The sequence below is a fragment of the Drosophila guanche genome, unplaced genomic scaffold (assembly GCF_900245975.1).
Source record: "Drosophila guanche unplaced genomic scaffold, DGUA_6, whole genome shotgun sequence".
Classification (NCBI taxonomy): Eukaryota; Metazoa; Arthropoda; class Insecta; order Diptera; family Drosophilidae; genus Drosophila; species Drosophila guanche.
In genome coordinates this window covers 623,433-646,513 of record NW_022995750.1, presented here as the reverse complement: position 1 = coordinate 646,513, position 23,081 = coordinate 623,433, and the positions used below count along the sequence as shown (strand labels likewise).

At 44.0% G+C, this 23,081-nt stretch overlaps 1 protein-coding gene across 23 annotated transcripts in view; it reads left to right on the top strand.

The window, feature by feature from the left end:
- The first annotated feature begins 7,789 nt into the window (after positions 1–7,789).
- LOC117585948 (glutamate-gated chloride channel) overlaps positions 7,790–23,081 on the top strand; it is a 40,120-nt gene continuing 24,828 nt past the window's right edge. For all 23 annotated transcript variants that reach the window (XM_034275729.1, XM_034275743.1, XM_034275746.1 and 20 more), the window contains exon 1: positions 7,790–8,375. The gene's annotated coding sequence lies outside the window, so the exon portion shown is untranslated. The remainder of the gene's footprint in view (positions 8,376–23,081) is intronic.

Here is a 23,081-nt window from a genome sequence, read left to right as displayed (position 1 = left end):
AGGGTAGGCATAATTTTGTTCATTAGTTTGTATAAAGCGGAAGGAACATCATAGAGGAAAATTGCAAAAATATCTCTTTGAAAGGGTTGTACTTTTAATATTGTTTACACTCCACACTCTTCTTCCATTCACACTAAACTCCATAATTTGTTCCTCCCAAAAAAAAGGCCTCGCTTCAGGGAAGAGCCTCTGCATCTGCCCCTGCCACTGCCACACCCATTTCGATCATTGCCGCCACCGCTGCCGCCAACTGGTTTGTCGATTATTGAAATTGATTTGCACAATTGAGAGCCTCGATGGCGCGGACGCGCATAAATCACACGAGGCATCAATTATTGAAGGATTGTCGTCAGAGCGGCGCAAGCATCAGAGCCATCAATATTTGATTGTGGATGAGGGGCACGGGCACACCAAGAGGCAATATGGCAGACAGCACGCACTGCTGAAGTATTTTTTTGCTGTGGGAAAAACTCCCGAGTGCGGACTGAAAGCTAAAACAGAGGCAGGAGCTGCAAGAAGGGAGCTGTTGGAGCTGTTGGCATGAGTTCTGTCTGGCGACTACATTTTCTCGCTTGCTGCTCCTCGCGCATCGTTGCCGATCAATTATGCAAATGTGGTTCTTCCCCTCTCCAACCCTCTTTACCAACCGAAAAACTCCCATTTTGCTACACTTCCACTCCGACATATTCAATAATAAAGTGTCGCCGCTGATGACGACGACTACGCCATGCCGCAAGCATGTCGCAGCATTTATTACAACGTATATATTGCGTATACGCAATGTTTGCCAAAGTATTTGCACCCATGCTCCGTTTTAGTGGGTGGCAATTGTCTGCGCTTTGCTGCTGGGGCGTACAAAAAACAGCTGGGGCGTATACGTAATGTGCGTTGAGGTCAAAGAGCAGCACCAGCAGAGCAGCAGCAGAGAGCAGCATATGATGCTGTAAGTGGAGAGCTGTCTAACTCGATTGGAGTTCGAGGGGAGTAACAGAGGATGCGGAACTGCCTTGGTAATTAGATTTTATGCATAAGAAAATTCATGGTTCATGGGCTTGTCCTCGCTCTCTCCGCTTCCATAATTAGCATTTTTTGGTCTTTTCGATATTTAAGGCAACATTTTCGAAGCTTTTCCTTTTTGATACTCCCATTTCGTTAAGCTTCCATTTTGGTAGCTGAATTTTGTTGGCCCCTCCCTTTTGTATATCCTTCTCTTGGCATTCCTCCACCCTTTTACATCTTTAGCAGCTCCATTTTCGGACACTTAACCCCATCGTTGGACCTCTTTGGACCTCGGAGGCGTCGCTATTAACAAATTTTTGTGCTGAGGCCAGTTAAAGGGGGGGGGGGGCTTCGGGTGCCATCTGGGGGCTTTAGCTGGTAACCGGATCCTCCGAAATATCCCACGAAATAAAGTTCAATATTAATGCACCCTTTGACATACACACACACACACGCACACATAGAGAGAGCCGGTTCGGTGCGAGAATCAAGCGGCGGTCATAAAAATAAGACAAACAGGCTTCTTAAAAATAAGAAACCCCCGCCAGCCGAACAGAAAGAATTTTAATGATCTGTCATAAAAAAGAGGGAGCGAAAACAACGCACAGAGAGAGAGTTCGGGAGAGATGGTTGAGAGGGGGTGAGGCGGGTTGCACAATAAAATCGTGAATTTATTAGCATAGCATACTTTTGAGGGCAATCAAGTAACCAGAAAGAGAGAGGTCGCTGCCTACTCCGCCCCTCGAGCGACCCTACGAAAAACTGTTGCTCCCCAGAAAATCCTTTAAGCACTTGGTCTGCAGTGGCGCCACCGAATCATTCAGTGTGTGTTTGTGTGTTTGTGTGTGTGTGTGTGGCAGTGCCAGCAATTAATTCCAAAAATCACAATAGCCATAAAGATGATGATGCGACGGACTACCACTATTTGAATGGTGTGGCGCAGAGTGAGGCCAAAAAAGGACTACAAATGGACGGGAGTGAGGGAGCGAGAGTGAAGGAGAGGATGGAGTGGCCGAGAGGGAATGGAGTCCTGTGGCTGTCAAAGACAGCGTAGCCGGAGCCTGGCCCCAAAAATTGACAACAATGGCGACAAGCAGCGTTTCGTAATAAGTAGTTTGCCTGTCGCCCCTGTCTATGTCTCCCTGTCCCCCTTTTGCCCCTTGTATTATGTTTGGTTCGGTTCGGCAGCCATTAAATCAGCGGCAGGACATCGCCTGGTGGCAGGACATCGCCCAGCGCGCCTATTGCGGCACACAATATATCAAAGTTTATGTTGATTTGAGTGCCGCAGCAGCAGCAGCAGCAAAACTTCGAGCAGCATCCCAGCCTCTGCTCCTGCTCTTGCTCTGTGGGACAAAAAAAATAATAAAAAGGGACCACCGCATTGTCTCTTTTTATTGATTTATTTGGCCCGCCCGTCGTCCGCCCGGTCTCTGCTTTTCCCCTGCTTTGCTTTTCGTTTCTTTTCTTTATTTGTGTGCTTATTTTTGATTAGATTTATTTATTTTTATTTGTGCTGAGCCTTCATCGCCGTCGCCGTCGATGAAATTTAATAATTCCACTTAATGCAATAATAATTTCGTCGCCTTTTGTCCTGAAGCACACACACAGGACACTCTCTCCCTCTCTCCCTGTCTCTCTTCTCTATCTGTATCTGTGGCCAAAGCATAATTTGTGCGAAATTTGTCAGATTGCTGCCACATCAGGCAGCGGCAGCGGCAGTTTCAGTGGCAGTGGTAGCGACGCCCTGCCTCTGTGTAGTAGGCTGAGTAATGCCAGAAGATGGTGTGGCAGAGGGAGTGGAGTGTGGGAGCCATTTGTAATATGTTTTATTTGACTTGTGGCAGCTGCTTCTTTCGGCTCTGCTAAGTAATTGAGGGACGCCCAGGCATCCCCAAAGGAGGCAAAGAGGCGGATAGCATGGGGCGTGGAGCGTGGGGCGTATGCTTCAGTATAGGCGACTGCTGATTACAATTAGCTGAGAGGCTGGTTAATTGGCAGAAAATGAAAGGTAAACAGGTGGATTCTAGCCATGGGGTTTTCCATAACAGCCACAGTTGTAAGTACTCCCGAGAGACTATCGATTGATGGATAGCTGAGAGAAGATAAAACATATTTAGTGGCATTTTTATGACTTTAAAGGCTGTCATTTTGAAATGTATTTATTATTGAGAAATTCCATCTAAATGCTATGCTTATTGATTAATTTTCCTTCAATATTTTAGCTGTTATTATTCATTATATATAATTTTTTGTTCCCTATCACTATGTAATATTTTATTATTATAATTATTTTATGTATTGTATTTGTATATTTTTCTATATATTTCCCATTTTTCCACCTTTTCCTACTCCATTCTGTTTCAAGTCAAATATAAATATTAATCAATCTACATTTAAAGTTAATTAAGAGAAAGCTCCATCCCTTTTCCCTGCCTTCCTGTCTATGCCCTCCCAGGCTGCCTTCGCCCAAGAAATAATAATGTCTACGTCTCAGCACTCCCCACACCTGTGGCAGCTCTCTTTTAATACATGTCAAACCTTAGTAGCAACAAGCAACGTAACGTAACGCAACACAGCAGAAATAAGGGCAACAAAAAATGGACCAAAGAAAAACAAGGCAACAGAAATTCCAGCGGCCTCTTTTTGACATTTTGAGTGACATTATTTGTGTCAACAATAAAACACTCAACCAAAGCAGCAGCAAATCGAGACGGAATAAGGCAGTCAGAGGGGCAAAGAGAGCGAGTCAGAGAGAGTGCGTAAATAGAGAGAGCGTCAAGCAAACGTACTATAAAATGGATGGCAGCGAAAGAAAGTGAAAAGACGGGCAAGGAAAGGAATGGAATGGAAAGGAAGGGACATGGGGTGGCTGGCAGGGCAAGACAATTTAAAATTCAATAAAACTTCAATCAGCGTTAAAAAAATGTATCTATGTGTCTCTGCCCCCAATCAGTGTGTGTGAGGGTGGAAAAGTGGCAAGTGTGGCAAGACAGCAGCCCAGCAATTTAAACAAATTGAAAGCAAGCGCAAATAAAAAACAGTTTGTTGCCACTTTTCACATCAATTACGCACTTGAGCCAAAATAGACGAAGGCAAAGAAACGACGCAGACCCAGAGACGAAGCCGTAGACGTAGACGAAGGCGAAAGGCGCGCGAGGAACAAAACCCAAGAAAGTCCCAAGGAAAAACCGAAGTCCTTGCCACGCCACCCCGCCGCTCTTCGGCTGCTAGCTGCTAGCTGCTAGCTGGTGGCTGGTGGCTGGTTGCTGCTTCTAGTACAAAAATAACACTTGAAACTAAACGCGCATTCAGGCAGCGGCTGCCGGCTGCGCTGCCCGCCGCTTGCCACACCCACTTGCCACCGACAACAACAAATTTTCGCCTGCGTACACGGGGCGGATTTTTCCACTAGCTGAGGCTGCTACGGCTGCTGTTCGTGGTCCTCTTTTCTATGCTTCTGCTGCTGTGGCTGCTGTTGCGGGGGCGACTCCTCCCTTTTACCACCTACCTATAGTCTCCCCCCCCCCCCCCCCACCACACCACACCACTTTACACAATCATTTGAATATGTGTGTGTGTGTGTGTTTGTTTGCCTATGTTTTTTTTACTTTTTGCAAAAAGCGAAAGTAAATGTTTGAAAATCGTAAGGAAGGAAAAATCAAGTAAGCATCGGGAAAAAATCAACGAAAACATTGGACGGGAAATTAAGGGCCAACCATTTCCAAGCCGAATAGGGGATGCTCTGGAAAGTAAGGATATTATGAAGTATTTTCTTCAGAAAGGAAGGGAAAGATGTAAATACAATCGAGGAAACAAATTCAAAAAATACTAGAAACCCCAAACGTTTTTTCTTTTGCCCTTTTCCCACCCATAAATATCAGCCTGAAAACTCCCTATAATCTTCCCGAAATCTCACACTCACAGCCCTATCCAATCCATTGCCAATCTGCTCCCCAGAGCCCGCTTCAATGACATATTCCCCATACCCTGACCGCTTTAGTATCCAAATGGAGGGCATTCTAAGAATAAGGCAAACAGTAGAGGAAAAAAATTAAACGGGAGCAGGGAATTGCTGGCAAGCTTTTTATTGCTCGTGATAACAAGCTGGGAGGCAGGCTGGTAGCAAGGTGGAATGGGGCAAGACCAGCAGCAGCAGTAGCAGCAGCAGGAGTGCTCTGTGGCTTGTTTAGAGAAAAGCCCAAGAACTGACGGCTCGCTGTGTGTCGTGTCTGGGGCAAGCGAGCGAGCGAGCGAGCGAGAGAGCGGCTCGACGGCGTAGCTGTTTGATGTTATTATAGATGACGATGACGATGATGGCAATGGCGATGACGACAGCCTGCCATGGGCGCACACACAAACACACGCACATATAGATTTCTGTACACATTCAATGATGATCCCCGCCTACTCCTCATCCTACTTCTACTTTTCCTAGATCTACTGCCTTCGTCCTGCTGCCAATCAAAGTCGCCGCCGCGGCAAATGTCTTGTTCTTTGGCATGTTCTCAGGTTGTCAAGGCTGCCGCTTTTTGTTGCTGCTGCCTGACTGACTGCCACTTGCCTCCTCAAGTACACGCGTGTATGCTACAGCTAGCTGTAGCTGTATCGGTGTGTGTGTGTGTGACGGCCATTACTTTGTTGCCTAGGTGTTGCCGTCGCCATTGACAATGATTTCACCCAACTTAAAGCTGACTCAAGTGAATCTGTGAGCTCTGGAATTCAAGAACTTCTTTCTCTGACACGACACGACACGCCCAGACGCTGGAGTACCAGTGGAATTCCTTGAAACATTTCGTATTCATTGTTTCTCTTCTATTCGCAGCGTGAGAGAGACATTTGTCAAAATCTATGGGAATTACAGTTACAGTCGTTCCTTCGCACAGCTACTATTTCCGCCGGAAGGGGCAAAAGATGCTGCTTGTGCTGGTACACCCAAACCCTTGCCAAAGGAGACGCTTTGTTTCAAGTGAATCAAGAAAGAATCCACAAAGAATGTTGACTCTTCTGTTGCTATAATCTATAACTCTTACTGCAGCCAATGATAATTCTGTGAGTTAAATCTTCAACGCTCTACATACTATTCGATTATTTTCTTGTTGAATACTGCTCACTTTTTTGTTGTTGCATATTTTTACGACTTTTTGTCAAGGGTATCTACGGCTTCGCATTATCTTTAGCCCAGCAAGCAGGAGCCGCACCTTCTTTTCTCCTGCATTTCACCTGCTTTTGCGTTTAGCGTAAGACTCTCCTCCTCCTGCCAGTCCACTGTTATCCTGTGTGTTTCGCTGCTGCTGCTGCTGCTGCTGCTGCTCCTGGCGCCTAACAATATGCAATAATAACAATTTACATATTCATGAGACGCCCCGACCGACCGACAAACAACAACAACAACAGCAGCAGCTCCAAGGGTATGGGGGTAAGGGGGTGGCAGGATGAGTGAGAGCTGGTCCAAGAGGTGGAGTTGGAGGTGGAGAGAGGAAGGATGAGGATGAATGTGACGGCAGTTTGCATAAAGAGCAGCAGCATCACCGCTTAAACAGAAGAATCAACAACGGAACAGAAGCGTATCCCCCACGCGGTCCACGTGGTCCATGGGTGGAGCAGGGTTACTGTTTGCAAAACCCACTACCATTATGGAAAACCCTTAGAAGTCATGGTGGAAGACCCTTAAAACCCCCTTCCAAAAACCCTTTTAAACATCAGTTGGAAGGTATCTTGGAACGCCTTTGGAACGAACATTGAAACGCAAACTGGCACTTTGGAACATATGGAAACACCTTTGGAAAGACCTATGGAAAACCCTTTGGAAAACCCTTTGGAAGACCCTATGGAGTACCCTTTGGAAACCCAATTGGAACCACTTTTGGAACAAATTATTAAAGCAGCAAACTCCTCCATTGTAGACCCCCTCCTGGAACTCCTTTGTTGAATCTACCCACTCACCTTTTAAAGCCCATACCCATAACCCTACCCCTCTCTCCTTCTCACCCTCACCCAATTGACCCCCCGTAAACCCGAATCGGACAGCAGCAGCAGACATCAGCCAGCAGCCGTAGCTCTTTTGTTAAGCCGAGACGTAACTGTAGCTGGTTCCCAAATATTTATATTTATATATGGACCCCATTGCCCCAACACCCCACACCCCACACCTATCCACCTCTCTTCCTGCCTCATTTATTTATTTTTCATATTTTTATGATATTTATTTTCGGGGTCTGAGTATTTTTCATGCCCGAGTTTCTCTTCTTATTTTTGTTGTTGCTTTGTTTGCAGTCAGCGCCAATTTTTGCGCTTCGAATGATTTTTCCGAAGTGGATTTGCATTTGCTCTTGGGGGGAGAAAGGGCAATGTACCGCGTCCCCAGTTCCTGCCCCTTGCTGAAGCCAACCCAAGGAGTGGAGCAGGGAGAGACTAGGATTAAAACACAAGAGGCAGCATATTATTTTTAGTTAGTTTTTGGTATAAAATGGACCACGGACCATCCATGGACCAACGGACCATCTTGGACCCTGCTGGAATTCTTGTACCTAAAAAAAAGGCCTACCACAAAAAAAATAAATCAAAACAAAGGGCCACCGAACGCCAGAAAGCAGCAGCAGCAGCAGCAGCAGCAGAGAGCGCGAGAGAGCGACAACAGCGGAATTTAAACAGCATCCACAACATCCACTCTCTCTCTCTCTCTTCTGCTGCTGATGCCTTGCCTCTCTCTTTCTCTCTCTCTGACAGCGGAAAAACTTTTTAGAGACTTTCCCACAGCCACTGGGGCCACTGGCAGGCAGCGGCAGCATTCAGTCAGTCAGGTGCAGACAGTTGACGTGTTCGGTTGACCAAAGCGGAAGTGTGCATCGACTGTGTCGATATTTGTGACCAAAAAAGAACTGACAAACTCACAAGCGCACACACACACTTGCTCACGAGAGAGAGAGAGCGAGAGAGAAGAGCAGTGAGCAAGAGAGACAAACAAACAGCCGACATGAATGCCACATACAACAAAATCTGAGATACGTCGGTGGAAAATGTGAATTATAATTGCGCGGAATATAAAAAGGGGCAACACAAAAAATAGAGCAACAACAACAGCAATAGCAACAAAAAGACAGCGAACGACAATTGTCAATGCGCCGCGCCGCGTGTGTGTGTGAGTGTCCCGACGAGCCAGTGCCTGTGTGTGTGTGTGCGAGTGTGTGAGAGAGCGAGTGCTGGGGCCCTCCCCACTCCCTGCCAACCAGTGCCCGACAAAAGTGTGAGTGAGTGCCCGTGTCCACATATCAGCAGCAGAAGCAGCGACAGTAGCAGAGAAGCAGCGACAGAATCCAAGCAACGCGCAGCCAAGCAGCAGGAAAATCAGAAGTCAACGACGACGCCAGCAGAAGGTAGGGCCCACAAGACATTTTTCCGACGCTTTTCCAGCAGCAGCAGCAGCAGCAGCACAGCATAACAGCAGCAGCAGCCAGCCAGCCAGCAGCATAACTCACCACACCCTGATCCTGCAGGACCAGCAGCTGCGCAAAGAGAGAGAGAGAGAGAGTGTATAAAAGAGAGAGATTAAAGGGACAGAGATTGAGAGAGAGTCAGAGACTGGGAGGCAGTGGCAGAGGCAGAGATTATTGAGGCTGCTGCGGCTGCACGTGGAGTCTGTGAGAAAAGCCAACAATTTTGTTCCTTTCAGACATTTTAGTTCGCTTGTTATTGCCTTCAACCATTCCCCATCTTCCTCCTTTAATCTTTTTGGCTTCATTTTTTTACCACTCCTCTCGCTGCACAACAAACAACAAAAAATGAACTTAAGAAGTTTTGTTGTTTCTAGAAAAATGACGGACGGAGGAGTCTACCATTATCGCTGATAATTTTCCGTAGCATACTTTTGCGAAACCCTTGCTCCTTTTGGTTTAAATTGCTGACATGTGTAGCAGTACCTCACCCCTCCATCCTTCCCAATCTCCCAATCTCCAGCCACTGACCTTGGTCTAATTTGGTGGAAATTTCATTTGTGATTACCGGGGGGAATTATTTTTTTTTGGCTAGCGTTTCCCAAAGAACGGAGAGCGGCAAAGAGAGAGAGAGAGAGAGAGGGAGAGAGAGAGCGACAGAGAGCGCAACACTTTTTTTGATGCCAATAAAAAATGTAGCACACTGTGTCACACATAGACTCACGCAGAGATTGACATGTGCATGTGTGTGTGTGTGTGTGTGTGTGTGTGTGCGTACGTGTAAATGACCGGAAACTGTGCTCAAGTGCTGCCTGCTGCCTGCTGCCAGGCTCCTTCGAATGGCTCCCCCTCTCGCAATGGGGAACCCTACGAATCCCATTTTGGTGCTACTCTTGTCCTGCTTCTCCTTGGCTGCTTTTCTTAGCCTTCTTTCTTGCTGCTGCTCTCCCCCCACATTCCCCTTCGCTTGCCTCGTTTTCTAGCCCACTTTCTGCCTTTCTTTTTGCTCTTCTTTTTGTTGCCATCTTTTCTTATCCTGCAGGAAGCACTTCAATTGTCAAATTGTTCCTTGTTTATTGTTGCAATAGTTTTGTTGATAGACAGGTTTGCCTTTCAGCCTCCCAGACTCACAGGAGACTACGACTCCATGTACATTTTTTTGTTGTTTCCCCGTTTCGTTTCGTGTCCTTTCTCCTTTCACTTGTTTTTAAAGTGATTTTCGCAGACGTAGTCACTTTTTATGGGCGTCGTCCTGTCCTGTCTTTTGGCTGGTAGCAGCAAAACATACCTCCTTCATCCTCCCCCTCCCCCACAGCCATCCCATCTAGCCATTCTTCCTCTCAATTTATACTCCCCCTTCTGCTCATTCCATGCCTCCTGCTATTCCTCGTCTTCTGTTTCCACGAAGTAAAAGCCAAACAAAGCAAAGCAAAACAAAACAAAACAATCAACACGGAAGTATATTTCTTGTACCCACTGTGTTGTGCTGTGCTGTGCTGTGTCCTCGCCTGTAGCCTCTCCTGCTCCTTCTCCAGCGTTGTCCTGTGTACAAATCAGCGTGGCCTAGTGCGCTGCTTGAGGTTGACGCGGGAGCCTTTTGTGAGGGAACGCGGCAAGGAGAAAAAGGGTTTCTAGAGGATATAAGCTGAAGAAGAGAGCCATAGAGGATGAACAAGTGAGCAGGGGAGCCAAGGAAGGGCTGTTGCATAGACCAGGGTAGAAGGACCTCCCTGGAAGGATGTTGTACGAGCGAATACGGATGTAGGATGCGCCTGCGAATGTGATTTTTATGATGAGTGGCACAGCCTTTGGCTTCATCAGCGTTGACATTTAAATTTTGCTCTGCTTTCGCTGCTTCCTGTTTCTCCTCTCTGTTGTTGTTCTCTGACAAAAGGTGAATCCTTTTCCTTCAAAAGAAAGCTCAAAAGTCAGCAAGTTGTTGCAGTCGCAACTCAAAATATAATGCCACGTAGCACAAACCAAATTGAATTGCAATTCCAAGCCGGGAAGCCAGCAGGCAGCCCGGGAATTGAAAAATTGCAGTCTAAGGGGGAGTTCAATTGAATGCTGCCAGAAAATTTCAAAGATACACAGATACTTTTGAGGCCAAAAAAAAAGAAGGCAATTATAGAGAACATAGACAGGCAGACAGTGGGAGAGAGAGAGAGATGCTTCGCGGTTGCCATAGACAATCCTCTAGTGGGCGAGGCAGAAAGGACTCTCAACTCAACTCAACTCAACTCTGGGGCCAAAGGATTTTCAGAGGCTTTGGCAAAATTTCTGTTGAACGATGACAAGTAGCGGCGACAGTGGCATCAGTGGAAGAAAAGTTCTAGCAACGTTTTGGGCATATTAAACAAAAGTTGACGACATCAGCAACAGACGTTGTGGATGGGGCAGTGGCTGTGCCACACAGTCGTCGTCCTCATTATTTATTTGCTTGTCCGCACCGCACAACCAATTCTCGAAATTACCCCCTGGGAAAATCACACAACTGTGTGGGAGGCAGCAGAGTGGGTCGGTAAAAATCATAGAAAGGCGGTAGACAGGGGGAAGTCCGTCCCGAGTCTGAGAAGAGGAGCCAGAAGTAGTAGAGAGATCTACTCCAGAGCAAAAAGCGGCAGGGAGGGTCATGCAAGAGCATCCACTCTATTGACAATCCACAACATAAGTAGAGGAAAAAAGCGCTGTAGTCCACTCGTATAAGCGTAATTAATAAGGAAAATTAATGCCAAACAATAATACAAATTCATTTTCATGCCAAACAAACGAAACTAAATTACACACAAAGTGTGGCAGGGGCAAGGGAAAAGCCCCAGCTCCACAGCAAGAGAACCCAAGCAGCTATCGCTGCTCAACGAACCAACAATGGAGAAAGAGATTCCCAGAGACCGAGAGAGGCCGGCAGAGAACTCGTAGAATAAACATGAAAATTGAATGCTAATTTTCGGTTGGGTTTCGTAGCAACCGAAAACTTGAATACCCTCTTGGGAACCATAGTTAGGGGCAGCATCGGCAAGCAGCCAAGTAATCCACCAAAGAAGCAACGAGATTTTCCAAAACGATTCTACTTTAATTGGGGCACTTGTTCCAAGTGCGGGGCAGAGTTGGGAAGTGTAAAGAATTTATGACAATTGTTCGGGGAGCGTTAAAACTCCTTAGAGTGAAATATATTTGAGCGAAATGTGAGCCTAGACACTAGAAAATTCTACGCATAGGAGGAATAGGTTCTACCCTGAGCAAAATTTGTTGATTTCGGAAGTTTCTTTATGAAGTTTCTCTAGATTTCATGGGTATTTTTAATGAAATTCTAGACACAATTTCTGAAATTCTACTTTCCTTTGCATTTCCTAAGAAGAACAATTTCAATAAATTATATTTTAACTTTATTTGCCATAAAATCACTGCGAATTTGCTGTATTCTTAGATTTCCCATCTATAAACTGGTCAGAACTTCATTTATTCGTAATTTCCCTTGGTTAAACTATCCGGATTTAATTTCATTCCTTTTTTTTCCATCAAATAACTTTTATTTATTTTATCTATTTTTCTTTTCCCATCAAAAACTATTCAAAACTCCATTGGGATTCCATTCCACAAATTTGTAGCCCGATTAGAACCCTATTTCTGTGTCATATGCATCGATATTTCCCGTAAAATCAATCACATTAAGATACATTTTCGCATTCAAACTCCCACTAAGCCACAACTTTTTTCTTTTGCTCATCCGCAAACTCAATGAAAAAGTACTCGTACCCTCCGCCTTTTGCGGCCACCTTTTCCACATGCCACCTGCCATACATAGAGACAGAGAGAGAGAGAGAGAGAGAGATAGAGAGAGAAAAAGAACAACAATAAATGCCAGTTAATAAGTACAGGGCATACACAGCCACACACAACAGTGGTTATAATTACACACACAGATACACACCTCACACATGGCACACACCCGCATCGACAACAACTAAACAGTTCGTTGAGCAGAAAAACGAGGGAAATCTACTTAATCACGTTTAATTAAGGTGAGTTTATAAGTAGACATCCCACCACGCCCACACCCATGCCATTCAGCCTTTCCCCCTTCTCTGTGTGTATGTGTGTTATATTTTTTTGCGAACTACTTTTATTGCCTGACGAATGATACAAAAGAGGGACAGAGACGAAGAGTGGGAGAAGGGGAAGGAGGGGGATGGAGAAGCTCTATGGCACAGGTAATCACAGAACCAGAGAGCCACAGTCTCATCCTCTGCTCAGCTATGCCCTACCCTCCGCCTGGCAATGTGCAACATAAATGCAAATTAGGGTTAAATGTTCATCAGAGTCTCGGGCGTTTCTCTGTGTGGCAGTGTGTCTGATGCTGCTGCTGCTACGACAGCAGAGGATTATAATAATAAGCAAGTGCTTAGCATAAATGGATTTATTGGCTGCACAACATTCATTCATCAGGAGTCAAACGTTCCTCCTACACAGGCACTCCAAAAGATGGATGATGACAGGGCATGGCAATAGATACAGATAGTCCTGTTACACCAACAGGAAAATATGGATGGATAGTTAGAGACTAGGTGAAACCATAATCTTTGAGAGTAAAATATATATAAATGGAGAGCAGGAGCGGCAGCAATAAGCCTCGAGGTAACATACAGATAAAGGTGAGACACAGCAACATGCAACCAAAGACACAATTATCGGCCATTTCTAATGAAATTCAAACGCATAAATAAAAGTAAGAAGAGGCTTTAGAATCTGTTTCCAACTCATTTTCTCCTCTTCTTTCTTGCCGCGCATCTTTCAGATCAAAGATCTTGCAGCCACACCTTTTGTGGGGGAAAGTATGTAAGAGTCTCAGAGAGTGTGTTCTCCGTATAGAGAAAGGACACAACAACTGCCTTCAGTTTGATTTATGTACCCGTGGCACACGTACATAGTTGTCCTTCCAGTCAGTGAATCGCTGAGCTGCTGCTCGCTGCCTCTGCTGCTCTTCTTCTCTACTGAATCTCTATCGCCTGCTCTCTTTCTCCACTGAAATTTCCATTCCTCCTGCCTCACTGCTGTTGCTACCTTCTGCTGCGTCCTGCCCTGCCAGCCAAATCTCTGTGTCACACATTTGGTTAATTGAAAAAGCATCAAGGCCCTCATCATTAGCAAAAGCTTCGTGACTTATGCTCATGGTCCTACATCCTACGGGCCGCCCCTCCTCCTGCTGTCTGCTGCTGCTGTTGCCTGCTGCTGCTGCTGCTGCCTCCCTCCGTTTATGTAATCGATGCATGTCGAACAGCAGTAGCAAACGGGGTGGCCAAATGGCACCGGGAGGGGCGGGGCGGTGGCAGGGCAACAACAAGTGAATGGCGTGTGTGACACGAGCTGAAAAACGAAACGAAATGGAACACAGCAAAGGGAGGAAAGAGTGAAAGAGCGTTGAAAGGGGATGGGGGGGGGGGAAAGGAAAACTGTGTGCTCGTTGATTTAAATTTGTGAATGGTTGTTGCTGCTGTTGCTGTTGCGGGGGGTTCATGCATTTGCATTTGCATATTGCACATATGGCCCCGACAGCCCCGCCCCCGCGCGATTATCCATTCTTCTATGTTCTTTCTAATTAAGCTTTTGGCAAAAAACAAAAACTAAATTCTAAAGCACAGGCCGTGCTCCTGCCACAAGAAAGATAAGGCTGGCCATGAATTTAGTCCATAAAGTGCAGGGTATTTGCCTCACTTTTTTTGGGATTTTGGGGAGTTTTTTATCGGATTTAGTGAGATATAAATTTCAAATAAGTCACGTTTCCTGTGTAGTTCTGGCCCCACGCACACAACACTCACACTCACACTCACTACATAGCGTCTGAAAATGTCTGCTTTGTTGTGGCGTCTGCGGCCAGCGGGTAAATAAAAGATAGACGCCACTGGCACGCCACGCCATGCCTATTCCCAACCCCCAAAAAATAAAATGAAAATGAAAACTAAATTGTACAAAAATATTTGTTGCCTTGTCCTTCTTTTTAGCCATAGCTATTCCCCTGCTTGTTTTTCAGCATCTTTTTTTTGATGTGCAAAAGTTTTCATAGTTTCTGAATTATTTTCGTGGCTGATATTTGTCTGATGTTTGCTGGGGCGCAGATTTTTAAGCTGATTTTCAGATTATTATCCACACCCAAATATAACAGGAAAAGGCACGCAAAATTGTCGACAAAGAAAAATGGCAGCAGAGAAAGTAGAGAAAAGGGAAAGAAGAAAGAAAAAACATCAGAAAAAAAAGCTAAAAAACATTTTTTATCCTAAAAATAAAATTCCTAGAAAAATATTTCTAACCGTTCCACGAAAAAAGGCGACGCTCGTGTGGGGATCAATGAAAGGAATTTCCATCCGTTCAATACATGCAAGACAAAAACCATTCCCAGTATTCCCTTTTCTAGTATTCCGTGCATGGGGATGTCCTTCCGGTCTCTGCGCTGTAATGTCACGTAAATAAACCCAGCAAATGGCTGACAAGCAGCAGTAGCAGCACCCACACACTCACACCCGCACCCACAAACACCCACCCATGCAACCCACAATCGTTATGGCCAGGGCCAACACCAAGTGACTGCTGATTTATTTGCCACATTTCTGTGTTCCCCTGTCCCTGTTCCGTGTGTAAGGGGGATCTAGTTTTGAATACCCTACAAGAGGTATGCTGGACATTGGTGTGGAGCTTGTTACGCAGAAAAACGAGGCAAAGAGCGAACTACAATCGAATATACTCCACAGCCGGCTATCAATTCTCAAAAAGTTCAGGTACTCAGTGAACGAGACAGATCAAACACACACAAAAGTTTGTGCTTTAAAACATTATCTACATTCATAAATGTAGACCAGGGACAAAAATACATTTTCGGCCTTTCGAGACTTGAACAAACACACTTTTTGGCAAGGCAAGGGAAGAACATAGCCACTCCATGAAGTTTGACTGCGTGTTTCTATGAGTAGTAATTAATTAAGCAGTAATTAATTCCTTATCCGTGGGCATGGCTTAATTTCACAAATTTACGAACCAAAGAATAACAGTTTCAGAAAGTTTTTCATTGAAGGGTATCTAAATTTCGTTGCTTTGTAGTTGGCTATTTTTTGTTGCATTTTTTACAGCTCTTTCTCCCTCCCTCTCTGTTGTACCCCTCGTAATCCTCTGTATTCCGTATTCCCTCTGCACAAATATTATACACACTTTATGTGCATATTTTTATGCGGCATTCATTTCTCTCCATAGTTGTGTGGCATTTACTGCTGTTGTTTGCTCGTTTGCTATGGTCGCCATTTTTACGACTCGAATTTGTTTCCCCCCATCCCCTCATGTTGCCTGCTAGCCTGCCTGCTGCTCCGTGGAACTGAAACTTTAATTGAATAAGTTTTAAGCGGATTTTCCAAAGAGCGAGAGTCCACTCTCTCACTCTCTCTCTATATCTTCCCCTTACCCTCGCGGTACCTTATGTGTAATTCCTAATTGAAATATGCAAAACTTGGGTGCAAAAGCAGCGATTTTTGCATAACAAATATGCTTCGAGAGCAGAACGCAGAGCAGAGAGAGAAAGCACTGAGGAGCAACAACTGAAACACACAAAAGGTGTTGCAATTTGATTGCGGGGGCGGATTGGGCCAGAAGCGAGATTTGCATTTATAATGCGAATTAAACCGTAAATAAATTATGAGCTAGTGTGAGAGAGAGGGAGATAGCGATTGTGCACCCCGGGCGATAGCTAAGCATAATTGGGGCGGGCAGCAAAATGGTCCTGAAATCCAAGGGGAAATTCTCCTTAACAGGTTATCGTAAGGATTATAGTTTTGCCTTCTTTCTTTTCAATGTTGACTGCAAGTTGCTTTGTGTTCAACGGGAGCATTCTTGGGAATTTATGACCACATCAAATATTTATAGGAAATTCCATTCAATTTCCATGTCAGAGAGTGGATTTGTTTTTGAGATAATTATAGCATTTAAAGCAATAGGAATAGAATAGGATAGGAAATACGGTATTTGTTGTTGCTATTTGTTTCATTTCTGCATTTATTTCTATATTGGATTAAATGCAGTGAAAAACGAGAAGGGACGTGTGAGACGCTTCTTACGAGTCACAACTTTTATACACGGCACTCAGTACTACATCTGCACCTTAGCGGTGTTTTTTCTTCATCTGTCATCTACATCTACAACACTTCTCACACCAACACGCTCCCTAGACCCACACACTGCAGACTCGCTGCAGAGGCAATGGCAGCGCCCGCACACAAAAAAAAAAAAAATATAAGCTGCGGGGCGGGGTGGGTTAAAAGTCGGCGGAGGCTGAGGCAGAGGGACGGCAGAGGCAGAGGCCGAGTGAAGCAGAAGTAGAGTGTGAATGAGAGAATGTGAAAAGAACAACAAAAGCTGCGAGACAGTGTGGGTTTAGCCACTGCAAATTCATTTCTTCATTCTGGCTATAAGACTGATCCAAACGCATCCCAATTTTGTGATCTGATAGATATGGCCATTCCCCACGGAGATTTGGCAGGTTTTCGCCCTTTTTCGGGGGCGGAAGGGGGCGTGGCTCATATTTGAAATACACTGGTTTCAGTGTGAGCATACAGCAGTCTGGATGCAAAATTTGGTGGCTCTAGCTCTTATAGTCTCTGAGAACTAGCCGAAAAACAAGACGGACAGACAGACAGCTCTATCGACTCGTCTATTGATGCTGATCAATAATATATATACTTTCTGGGGTCGGAAACGTTTCCTTCTGTGCGTTACATACAACCATTATTCCCCACAAATACAATATGCCCTATTTACTCTTCGAATACCGGGTATAAAAACTAGAAAATTCGCTGGAAAACCGGATCTGGCATACCATTTCCCTGTTAAATTTCTCTCCCATTATGTAGATATTTTTTTTTACTCTGTCCACTTTAATTTCAATTTAAATGGTCGAAATTGATAGTCCGAAAAGCCTTCCTGGGTTCGACGCTTATCAAATAGAATTTGCACAGATGGAAAACTGATTTTTGCCTGTCAAATTGGAGTCCAGTGAGCCGTTTGGAGTGCTCAATAATTCAGGGAGGCGAATGAATCGTATAAAATATATTTCCCCGTTTAATTTGCTCAACTTTTGGACTATGCACTGCACTGCCCCCTAAGAGACTCGCCCCAAAGGGTGGTGTGTGGTGCAACAGCCGGCGGCAAGCCACAAACGACTTCCATCAGAGAACGATGCCCCAAAGAGGAAGTCGAGCGACTTATTTTCCTCCTTCTTCTTGTTTTTTTGTTCAATTTTTCCTTTTGAACATTTTTACATAAAAATCAACTTTTCTGTGGGGCGTGGTGTGGTGTGGCACCTGATGTACGTGCCACACACACACGCATACACTTGCAGAGGAAACTCACGTTGAAATGTAATTTCATGGCACACAAGTTTTTAATTAAATTTCATGGCAGACGGGGAGGTACCACCAGCAGAAAGAAGGGAAGAGGGGCAGCAGCAGCATTCGGAGAAGCAGGAGATGCTGCAGGAGTAGTAACAGCAGCAGCAGTAAGAGGAGTGGGAGAAGGTAGAAGAGGCTTCTGCAGCATGTGGCAAGGTGCATGGTGCCCGAAGGAGTGAGTCTCTCGTAGGCGAAGGCCTTTTAACATGCAATCAACAAACCACTCTGGCATGCATAGAGGCCACGAGAGAGCGAGCGAGCAGCCAACTCGTACTATACGATATATTTCGCATGCAAATACATGTATGTATGTATATATATATATATTTTGTATATACATAATTTGTACGCTTTCGTACAAATGCCACTGCCACAAAAACTGCAGCCTTAATGCGTTTTTCAAGTGGCAGCCATGCTGCAAAAGCGGAGGCAACAGCACCGCCACCACAGGGAAGAGGCATGGGCAAGAGGCAGTAGCAGTAGCAGCTGCTACTAGTGCTGCATTTGGGGGCATGTGGAAAGGGTTTCCAGAGGCAATCATCGTCACATAATTTTATTAAGCTCTTAGCCCGCTCTCATGGCCCATCGGCAGACCATAAACGTAATGTCCGCAACGTTCGAGGTCCAAGGGTTCCTCGGTTCGTTTCGGTTCTGGTTCCCCTTTCTGTGTTTCTGTGGTTCCTCTCTTTGCGGTGCCACATGCCACATGCCACATGCTGCCTGCCTGACTGCCAGGCTGGATATTGGCCATCAAGGGTTTTCAAATAACTTTATAAAGATCCAGCTACCGTTGCCCTGCCATTGCCTGTCGCTGTTTGCTGTCTTCCTGTAAAACTGTTTATCCGGTTTTAATATTTCTCTATACATATATCAACGAAAGAGGGAAGGGGCATAGAGTGGAAGCGTTAAAGTGGCAGAACGATAAGAATCCATTTGGCAAATGGAAATGGTAGGTCGAAATAGTGGGTGGCAGGTTGCGTTATCTGTTTATCTGTGGAAACAGCTGGTGTGAAAGCTATCTGGCAGATGCAGATCGTTGGCTACATAGATAAAAGAATTTATGTTGATGGTTTGTGATAAAACTGAAAACTGCTACTCGTTATTATTTTAGTGGGAAGTTCTCTAATGCTACATAGGTGGTAAAAACTCAAAGGTAAAAACTATTTAAAGGTAGATTACACGAGAAAGGAAAAAAGAGGAAGGTAAAATTATATATAGTGATAAAGATATAAGATAAATGAGTAACCGAAATATATATATACATATGTATGTACATGGATGGAGATTAATTATGGATAAATAAAAAAAATGATACAAAATATAAACAGTGAGTAGATGAATAAATAAGAAAACACTTATTATAATCGATGCATATTTAAATGGACTTTTGTAGAATAAATATAGATAGTGAAATATTTCTTTCCCATCTCTTCAGAATGTGAATCTCTCAACTCAGTCTCTCATTGAAATCTTTCCCCAGAATTCTCTATCTGTATCAAATCCTCACTTCTACCTCTACTCAAATTTTCCTCATAGCACTTACCTCCCTGTTAAGTTAATTCTGTTCTTTTTTATAGCTCCTATGTACATATACACAACTGATATTTCATTAGCCCTCTGCATATTTGGCTAGCAAATCAAACAAATATGAAAAACCAGAAAAAAATAAGAAAAATCCATTGTCACGGGGGGAGGTGGCCTATAGCAGTGGCAGTGACAGTAGCCAGTAGATGGAAGATACTTTGACTTTGTTTATTGTCAAACAAGAGACAAGCGATGTGACCTCGGGGCCTTGTACTCGCCTCTGTAACTCACAGCTACGCACACAGCCACGCACAGGCAAAACACACACAAAAACACCATAAAGCGATGGCTAATGCAATTCGCTGCTGTCGCTGTCGCCCTTGTTGTTGTTGGCAATAGTTCTTCCGTCCATCCGCTCCGTCTATCTGAGGCATTACATTACACACATGTGGCATGTGTGGCAGCGTGGAGGCATGGCACTAAGGTTGGATGCGGGCGTAGGGGGGCGTGCAACAAGTTATGTGTCGCCGCAATTAGTTGTTTGGCCTTGCACCCCGACCCGCCCCGCTTCAGAAATTTCTTGGCACCAAAGCCAAAACCAAAAGCACCCAGACACCAGCCATCAGCCATCAGCCACCGACTGCGAGACGTTGCAAGTAGCGCGTAAGTGTAAGTATCTAACATCTGCGTGCATGTGTGTGTGTGTGTAAGTGTGTGCGTTAAGCAATTGATGATACTCATGGGTAAACACTCGAAACACTCAAACACTCGCCAAATTCAATGATATTTATTATACCAAAAACCACAAACGAAAGCTCATTAGCGGATTCACACGGAGGTGCTTGCCAATTTTCAGTTGCATTTTGCAATCAGTTATCTGGGGATAAAAATTCCATTCTATAATTATTCGAGAACTTATATAAACATTATTCAATTTTGCTTGGGACTTTGACCTTCAAATAAATGGCATTTAGCCATCGAATCAGACTCTAAAATTATATTTGATTAGTATGGAAAATCTAACCAAAATGTTGAAACCTACTTTTATTGATGGAAAGGCAAGATCGATCAATAATCAATAATTTTCAAATCATTTATTTGCTAAAATGTTAAAGTTATAGAATTAAAGAAATAAACAAAGGATGTACCCTTTCTTCGAATTTTGCAATGGTTCCTAATGGAGTTTTATAAATTATATATTCCCCATGGAATATTTCAAGTATTCCTCTTCCCATGGCATTTTCTCACTGATTTCAGGTGTCTTTTGGCCATAGCATTGCATACTTTATATAATTTAAATGCGAAATTTCTGCGTCTGAATGTCTGGCCGAATAACTCGTTGAATGTTTATAGTGGCACGACCTTCAAATGTCCCATATTTTAACCATCCTCCTGCTCTCCTCTGGGCCACTGTGCTCTTTTCATGTGAGAGAAATATTTGATTGCATGCATTATGTAAATACACACATAATAAATATGAACAGCCAAATTGTTGGGTCAACGCAGACATTTTGTTTATACTCGTACCTAATGAAAATCTCTCAAATATCTCTCACACATTTCTCTCTCTCTCTCTCTGCTGCCAGTGCTGCTGCTTCTACATCTCCTCCATTCTGGTTCTGCTATTGTCTCTCTCTCCCTTTAAGTGTTGCACAAATTTATGTGGCAATTATCAACACTCTCGCAGCAGAGACCGCATCATCCCATGCAAGAAAATATTCATTAAAATTCCTTTTGTTTGCCGAAAGATTTTTCAACTTTTGGTCATTGTTTGGGTGCGTTCTGTGTGCGGCTTATCTTGCCCCCAGGAGCCATGTGTCTTCAGTGTCGCTTTCGTGTGTCTCCTGTGTAAATTTAGAAATTTATGATTATTTAAAAATTCATTCATGCAATGGTAGGGCAGGAGGCAGGATGCAGGAGGCAGGAGATAGTGTGTGTGTGGCATAAAATATGAATAAATTATCGTGTCCATTCTTTGAGACTTTGCACACGGAAAAGTAACCAAAAATTGGACAAGGGCCAACGGAGCACAGAGTGGTAGAGAGCGGGGAGGGCCAGAATGGAGGAAGTTCTGTAAGACTTTTCTGGCCACAAACAACACGGATAAGGACGCACGGACACATGGGGCATTGTCTTAACTCGAAACTCGAAACCCTGTAACCCTCTCTCTCGCTCTGTGTTCTCTGGACTCTGGAACCCTCTTGAACATGCTGTTGACATGGCTTTTGTCATTTTCTGGTTATGGCCAAGCGGACAAAAGCAACGCAGGAACCACCCCCCCCCCCCTTTTACCGTTACCGCCAACCCGCTACCATCTACCATTCCTCGTAAATTCTCTCCTTTTCTGCATAAACTTGTTGGCTACAGTTTTTGTTTTACTTTTGGCCACACTTTGGGCCATATTTGCGTTGATTTTATATACAATTCTCACAAGATCGAAAATGTTTTTTAACATTTTTTATAGATTTTTAAAAACAGTTTTCCAGAACATCAAAGTAGAACAGATTATCTTATATATATATATATATATATATATATAGAGAGAGAGAGAGAGCGGAGAAATAGATTGGATTTTTTTTAGAAGAAAACTGTTTTTAAAAATCTAGAAAAGGAGTTAAAAAACATTTCTCTTTGATCTTGTGAAAATGTTATATAAATTCGACACAAAACAGTTTTGATAGCTTTTAAATGTTCAACAAATATATTCAAAGGGGGTTATATAGTGCTACACAGATTGAGCGCAACCCCCAAGCCTATACACTCAAAGAAAGTACTCAAAAAAAGTGACAGCTAAATGCCAAATCAGCTGGAAATCGTAACCAAAAATAATGGCCAACAAATATTGCCATTAAGACAGATATCTCCAGTCATATTTGTTGTTATGTTGTCTTACTAGAATTTCAATTAAAATTTCAATAAATGAGTGCAACATAGAATCAGTTTGAGAGGCACGTATCGCGCATTACAATTTATGGATTATTTTCGAAATATAATTCGAATATTTGTTAAATGAATTTAAATGGGCATTGATAGAGCGCTTCTCTGATTCTCACCTGAATTTGCTCCTCTGTTGAATTTCCTCTGCATTTAATGGCATTTCCTGCCGCCCACGCGGCACGTTGGAGATTTTCCCCGCTCTCTGTCTCTCTCTCTCTCTCTCTCTCTCTCTCTGTGATGTATTTTTCGCTGGCTTATTTATTTTTCACTCTTTTAATTGACTTTAATGTTTGCAGAGTGGAGGTTTATGCCATTTCTGTAATTAATAACAGAACGGACGAATGAACGGGCGTTCATACGTCCGAGGGATGGGATTGTGATGGGACGGTGTAGGATCCACTTGAATGATTAATGAAGCTAAAAATGTCAACGATTTCCAGCTCTCCTTTTTAGCAGGTGGAAAAGCCATCCAGCCATCCAGCCACCCAGCTGCTGCTGCTCATTTCAACTTTTATTTTTTTGTGCAGGTGAAAGTGTTTCCTTTTTGTGCCGAGGTGAAAGAGTCCTGTGGCAGGTCGCGAGTCCGTGCAGACATCAATTATTCATTAATCAAACACTAAATACATTTAAGTTGATATTCATTTCCCATGGCAATTAATTAGCCAAAGTAGGATCACGGTTTTTTGATCGCATACATAAATCTCTCCCGCTCTACCGCAAGAGGTTGCAACAAGCGCTTCGCTTCGCTTTCAATTTGCAACACAGT